A 6786-nucleotide genomic window follows, 5' to 3' on the forward strand; every position below is an offset into this window, starting at 1 on the left:
CGCCACGTCCCTTGCTGCAGGGCTGCTGCTCGGCACCCTGGTCCCCAGCCTGTCCCGATGCATCCACCTGCCTGTGGGGACAAACCCTATGGACTTTATTCAGGTGTGGTATCACGGTGGACTCCCCTGATGTGTGACCTTTATAAAGTCACCTGAAGAAAACCTGTAGGGTTCCTACCTATGCTAAAGACCCAACTAGCTCTACTGCCATCATGCAGAACAAGTGCTGCTTGCCATGGAGAAGTGCACCGGGATCAGATCCTCTGTGCGTCTTTCTGTATCGTGACATGTGAGCAGTGACTGTAAAACTCTTTCATCCCACAGAGCTGCATAGAATTAAATCTCAACATTGAAATATGGTGAAAAGCTGAAGATTACGTTTCTGAATAAGTACTAAAATATTCTCCTAGGCATTTTCCACTCTTTATTTAAACCATTTATTTCCCAGGAAAATATTTGGAAGTGTCACAAAACTTGACTTCTTTATTTGAACTGGAAAATAGCAATGTAAGATGCAGAAAGTCGGACCTGGGCAGTGGGTGAATCACTATCAAATCCATTCATAGGTGAAGCTTTGAGACATTCTTGTATTTTTCCCTCATTTCCAGCTGACTTGTCTCCATTGTTCCACAGACACTTGAGAAGCACGAGAGAGGTGGGAAGAGTCATTCCTGATGAGAAATGGATTTTTTCCTCCCCATGGTCATTATTGTAGAGGACTGTCAGTTTCCCTTGGCAGCCCATACAATGGGCTTGCTCTCTAATAAATGCTGATAGCATTAAATTAATGTTTCATTCCCATGGTGACAAACAGTGGCATCTAGTTCCAGTGCAGGATAATTTGATGACAATATGGCAGCAGACAAGTACCTCGCCTGTTATGGGCTAATCAGAGATACAGAATGTTTGAATTGGACTCAAAGTATCCACATAATTTGGAGTGCGTTTCATAACCTGGAGACACACTGGTGAAAATGAGCTGGGAATTGGGAAGTGAGAGAATATGCGTAAAAAAATAGCCACATAAAAATAAGCATAAAAGCATGAGTTAGTTTTAACAAATATTTTCCTTCTGCTCTTCATCCAGCTCTAACTGGAACCTGCGCAGGAGCTGTCAGGGGAGGAGAACTGTATCCACACCTGAGTGCAGGAGCATGAGTATGCATGGAGATGAAGAAGAGGACCCTTGGTTCATGTGCTTTTTGGATGAAGCTGGTAGAGGTCAGGCTGCCAGCCTGGCAAACGGTAGAGTTTGGCTCTGTTGTGTTCTTTGGTTTGCAATCTAGGATAAGGCAAGGCTGCAGAGAACCAGACCCAGAGGTGTTTGGAAACTCTTGCATGAAAGAGCTCCAACAGACAAGAGCAGACATCCACAGCAGAGAGAATCTTAGGGCTATTAAAAGTCTGAAGGATGACCAGAGCCTTTCAGCACCCTGCCGTGCTGCGGGGAAGGGAGCTGCTGGCCCTCAGGCAAGACCTGGCTCTGAGGCCCCTCTCTCTGCTTCTCCTCTGCTACTTTTGCCCCCTCCCACTGGGTGCATAGCTAGTGGGCCTTCATTAGGCCCAACAGCAAATGGGTCTTTCTTTTGAATTTATAATACATATGAGTGGATAATCTAGAGGAAACACAAGATACTGAGCTCTTTGAGACAACTTGCAAAGGAGACATTTTGCAAGCACAGGGAATCCAGCCTTCATTATTATGACTTGCCCCAGAGTTTTGTTCTGCACATCAGCAGTTCTGCTGGAGGGGAAGCACTGGCAACAACAGACCAGAGGCAGCCTCTTAGAACAGAGGGTTCCCCTTTCTCTTGCACTCAGCAGTACGTGCTGCATGTTTCTGAAAGGCTATTTTGCTGCATGTGTTCTCAGTGAGAGCAATGCTTCAGTTAGTGCTTGGGATAAAATCTAAGGGGTGCTAGTTGCATTTTTCTTCTCATCAGATTAGTTATTTAAAAGCATCTAATTTATGTCCCCTAGAATTATTCTAAAGATTCTCATCACTCTTGGGTTTTTTATTAATGAAAGCTCTCGGAGCCACATCTGGCATGTTTTATTGATCATAATCTTACGGCTGAAAGCTCATCTTGGTAGCTATAGCAACGGAACTTTTTTTTTTTCAAATGTCAACATAACTCCACAAAAAGTGGAGTAAAGGGGAGCAGATAATTTAAATTACTGAGCAGCTAATAACCTTTTATTCTGTAACCAATTCTGAATTTTCTAATTTTATACAGTAAATAATCAATAGGAACAAAATCTTTTGACAGATACATCTGCCGTGGAAGCTCATGAAAGAGAATAACGTGAATGCACATGGTATCCCAAGAGTAATTTTTGCCGGTTGTGCATTGCTCCCATCCTCTGCCAGGCTGCAGGCATCATGGGCAGGCTGGGGGCAGAGACCCCGGAGAAGTGGCACCACAGTGCATGTATTTACAGCCTTCCCTCTGCTACCCAGCCAGGCAGAGGTCTCAAACACTGCCCATGGCAGTAGGGCTTGCTTCAGCTCTCAGGGGCAAGAGGTGCTCCTGAAATGTGCCTAAGGATTAAGGTGAAATGACATAGACTGAAATTATAACTTTCTGTAAGCGCATCCTGATGCCTAAAGAACCCTGTGAGGTCAGCACCACCAAGTTGTTCTCAGAGATTTTCCCAGGTATGTCTACTCAGGCACAAGTCACCTCTGAACCAGGGGACCGGCTGGTAACCTGGCCTGTGTTGTGGGATGGCTCTTCCCTCTTCTTCCAGCTCCAGTGTTGGGCTCTGAAGGCATTTGGAGCAGTGTTTCTTCATCCTGTGGCATCCTGCTAGCACTTGAAAATGGTGGTGCTGTAACAGTCAAATGAAGCAGTGGGTGGATGCTGTTGCCTCCCTTGCCTTCCCTTAGGGCTTTCCACAAGACAAGCGGAGAACTTCCCTCAGCCTCCAGCCAGAGCGGAAAGTCAGATCTAGCTACAGCTGCCTGCCTTTTTCAAGTCTGCAAGAAACTGCATATGGGTATAAAAAGTATTTCTAAAAAATGTCTTGAGATTCAAACCATGACATCACCTTCTCAGCAGCTGAAAAAAATAGCCCTTTGGAAGTGCTGGAGAGCACAGCCCTAGGAAAATCACAGAAAGCGAAGGGCAGGCTTGTTCCCTTGGGCTCCCCACTGCTCCCCAGGCAAGGGCTGGAAACTGTTCCCATCAGCTTCCCAGTTGGAGATGAAGTGCAAAAGGCTTCGGCAGCCTTGACATGTTCCCCCAGTTGGCATTTGTGTTCTCCAAGTCCCACTCCTGGCGTGGGAGGTCTCCCTGTGGCACTCAGCCTCAGGCAGGGCTGAGGTTCTTGGCAGCACCCCACAAAGGGCCTACATTTATTATTATTATTGAAATCAAGCTTACAGCTGAAGGACAAGTTACCCAGGGGCTTTGTTGCTGCAAGTGTCACCTATTTGACCCCCTTCTGTGCCGTCCTCCTCCCTGCAGCTCCACCAACAACGCAGCATGAGGCTTTCCCTGCAGATGCCCTTTCCACCCAAGAAACCTCACAGATCAGCCTCTTCATTTTGCTCAAAACCCAGGGTGGGTCAGGGTTTTTTTGGAACGTCTTTCCTGGGTTATGTTAAATCTCCATGCACCCCAGCAGATGCTGTGGCCAGGCCTAAGTGGCTGGGGCAAATGCTTTTGCCTTTGCCCTCCCAGCCCCAGCATTTTTTCCCTGTGCAGATGATGCAGCCGCTCATGCGTGTTAATCCCAGCGCCAGGTCACTGAGCGGGAACAAGGCAAGGATTGTTCCTCCAGAGCCCGGGGGAAAATGGGAATGCAAGGCACAGGGAGGGGAGAGAAAAGGCGAGCTGCCCATCCCTGACAGCAGCAGAGAGTGAATTGTGCCTCCGTTTCACTGTGGGCATTACCCAGGGCTGGCTGCTGGAGGAGATGCTGGAAGAGATGCTAAGACCTTGTTGCCGCTGAATAAAAGGGTAAGTTGGCGTGGGTTGGCACTGACTTTGTGAAACACGATTTCCCTGTGCTGCACCCACAGAGCACCCCAGGAAAGGAGATAACCATCAGGAAAATATATAGCTATGGTGCTGCCAGGGATTTGACGCAGCAAAATACTTCTGCCGTTATCGGTTTCTGCTGGTTGAAGCGCACCTCCCTGCCGGGGCAGGTCCCTCTCTGCTTTAATGCTTAGAAATTTGGGGAGATGAGGTGGTGGGTAAAACGTCAGCAGAAAGGACCAGTCTGCCGTGTGGTTAAGGAGGGGCTCCATGATGCTTTGCTTTGAGTTCAGCCGGTCAAGTGCATCACCATGAAAGGTTTGCAATTTTATGTGGTCAGAGCAGAAATGGAAAAGTAAGGTACATTCCTAAGAGCAGACCTAAAACCTAGTGTGCCTGGAGAGAATTTCAAAGGCAAAATGCCTCATGTGATCGGGGGAAAGTCAAGGGGGCTTCTTTTCAAAGGAGTGGGTGTTGTATTGGTCTGGGAAGGGATACAGGTGTATAGAGCTTTTCTTTCCTCCATTTCACTTCTTCTCCTGCCCCTACATTTTCCGGGAAAAACCTTTCACCTTAAGCAAATGTTTTATTGTGTTAGCATAGCTTAGAGCCTCTACAGAGCAGAGCTGGGGTAGTTTGCCTGGTGCTGCTAGTAGCAATAGGTAGCATCATGGCAGGATCATCAACAGAAAATTCAGTGTCCACCGGGAAGTTCTGAATGCATACTGACCTCAGATATTTTAGAAAAGATTGAGACCACCTTTTAGTTTAATTCCTGTTATATCTTTACAGCAGTGCAGATTATAGACCAGCACACACATCTAAGAGGAGCCTCAGACAAAGTCATAATCCAACATGTCGGTGTACTCACAGCGCCCTGCCCTGCCCTTGTAAGGATCTAGTTCTGTTACATCGTGCTTTCCCACACCTGATGTCATCAAAGTCCCTACACATCTGCCACCTCCCAGGCCACTGCAGCCAGGGAGAGGGGAAGTGCTGACCCCTCTTATACCCAGATTAGGAAGTCTTGGTGTCAGGGAACATTTCACTATTTGGTATTCAGTAGTTATTGTGAGTGAGGATGGGAAAGAGCTTTTCTACCTCTAGGCCAGAGATTCACTGTGACTTGACCCAAGAAATATTTACGGACTGTACAAAAAAGGGAGAACTACTGCAGGTGGAGCCGAGAGGATAGCGAGAGCCTGCCACTGCCCTTGGGTGGAGGAAGGGGTTGGACCAGGGTTTCCCACATTTTAGCTGACTGTTTTAACCACTAAGCCAGTGGGTGAAAGTAGCAGCAATGAAAACCAAACCCAGCACTTAAATGAACCAAAACAAAAAGTCATGATTCATGTATGGATCTACAGAGAGGATTTCCTACTCCCACTTCCTATATGCCTTCAAAGAGCTGAAAAACATCCCCTTTTTTTAAAAGATGGGATTAGAAGGAATATTTGCAAAGAAGTGTTTAAGCCCTCGTGGGGAGCAGGGCTGGGCTTTACCCTCCCTGACAGTTATTCCAGCAGCTTGCCTGGGGCATGTTATGCTCCCTGCACTGGTTTTTCATCTTGTGGGTAGGTACCTACCTCTTCTGTGTCTCCTGTGTAATTGGGATGTTATGAATGCTAGTCAAAATGTTAAATATCGCAGAGTGCTATCGCAGCCTAAACAATCCCTGTGACTCTAGTCTGTGTTTATAGCTAGTCGTGTGTGATGGTTGTAGCAGGATTGTTTCCTAGGCTTGGAGTCTGAAAATGCCAGGTAGAGGAGGAGAGCAGGGCAATGCATATAACTGGGAAGTTAGGTTTATCTTCTGTATATCTTACTGATATCATTTGTATTTGACTCAGTCAGCATTCATTTAATGCACATGCATTAACAAATACTCATTAAAGTCAGACAGAAGCTGACTGCTGTCTAATACACCAAATACCTCAGGCTGTATTCAGGTATATATATTTACATATAAATACATAAGTATGTATATATACATGTGTGTGAATGTATGCATGTGTGTGTATGTTTGGATTTCTTATTCCTTGAGACAGTTATGTTCTGCTGATCCTTTGATACAGAGACAGCCTTGTGGGTGCTCTCCAGATGAAATGACCTAATTCAGTTTACACCATGAGTGTGGGGTTAGGCAGGGCCACTCTCCGCTGTGCTTGCAGCCCCAACCCACGCAGCTTAAGGTCAGCAGCAGCCCTAGCAGTGCTCAAGGAGGCTGTGGTTGGAGTTCCTCCCACTCCAGGGAGCAGAGCAGCTGTGGCTGAGCATCCCTCTGGCTGGTGGGAAGGGAGCAGCTACCCTGCCCCAGTAGGGCATTAGCTGCATAAACCAACTTGGCGCAGATTGGGCCTGGCGCTAAGTGTCAGCAAAGCTCACATTCCATTTAATACAGCTGCTTGCAAGGTAGAGCCTGACTTGGCAGCAGTCCAGTGTGTGGACTCCTTGCTGTGAACTTGCTGCACACTCCACTCAGCACAGTGAACACTCGCTAAGAAGCACACAGTGCCCTGAAAATGCAACGTGCCATTCTAATGCTGTGGCTGGTCATACTCCCATGGCTGGCAGCAGTAACGTACCTGCTGCTTGTACCAGGGGACAGCTGGCAATGCAGGTGTCTTGCTGTCAGGTAGCATCGGTGCACCAGGGGAGATGGTGGTAGGAAGCTGCATGCTGCCACCTCTCTTTCTGCACAAGCATACACAGAGCATCAACAAAGTGGAAGATCTTGTACTCTGATCTGCTTGGAAAAAGATATGTCACTGAATATTGATTCACTCTGCAACGAGACTAA

This window comes from Falco punctatus (assembly GCF_963210335.1).
Source record: "Falco punctatus genome assembly, chromosome: 4".
Lineage (NCBI taxonomy): Eukaryota > Metazoa > Chordata > Aves > Falconiformes > Falconidae > Falco > Falco punctatus.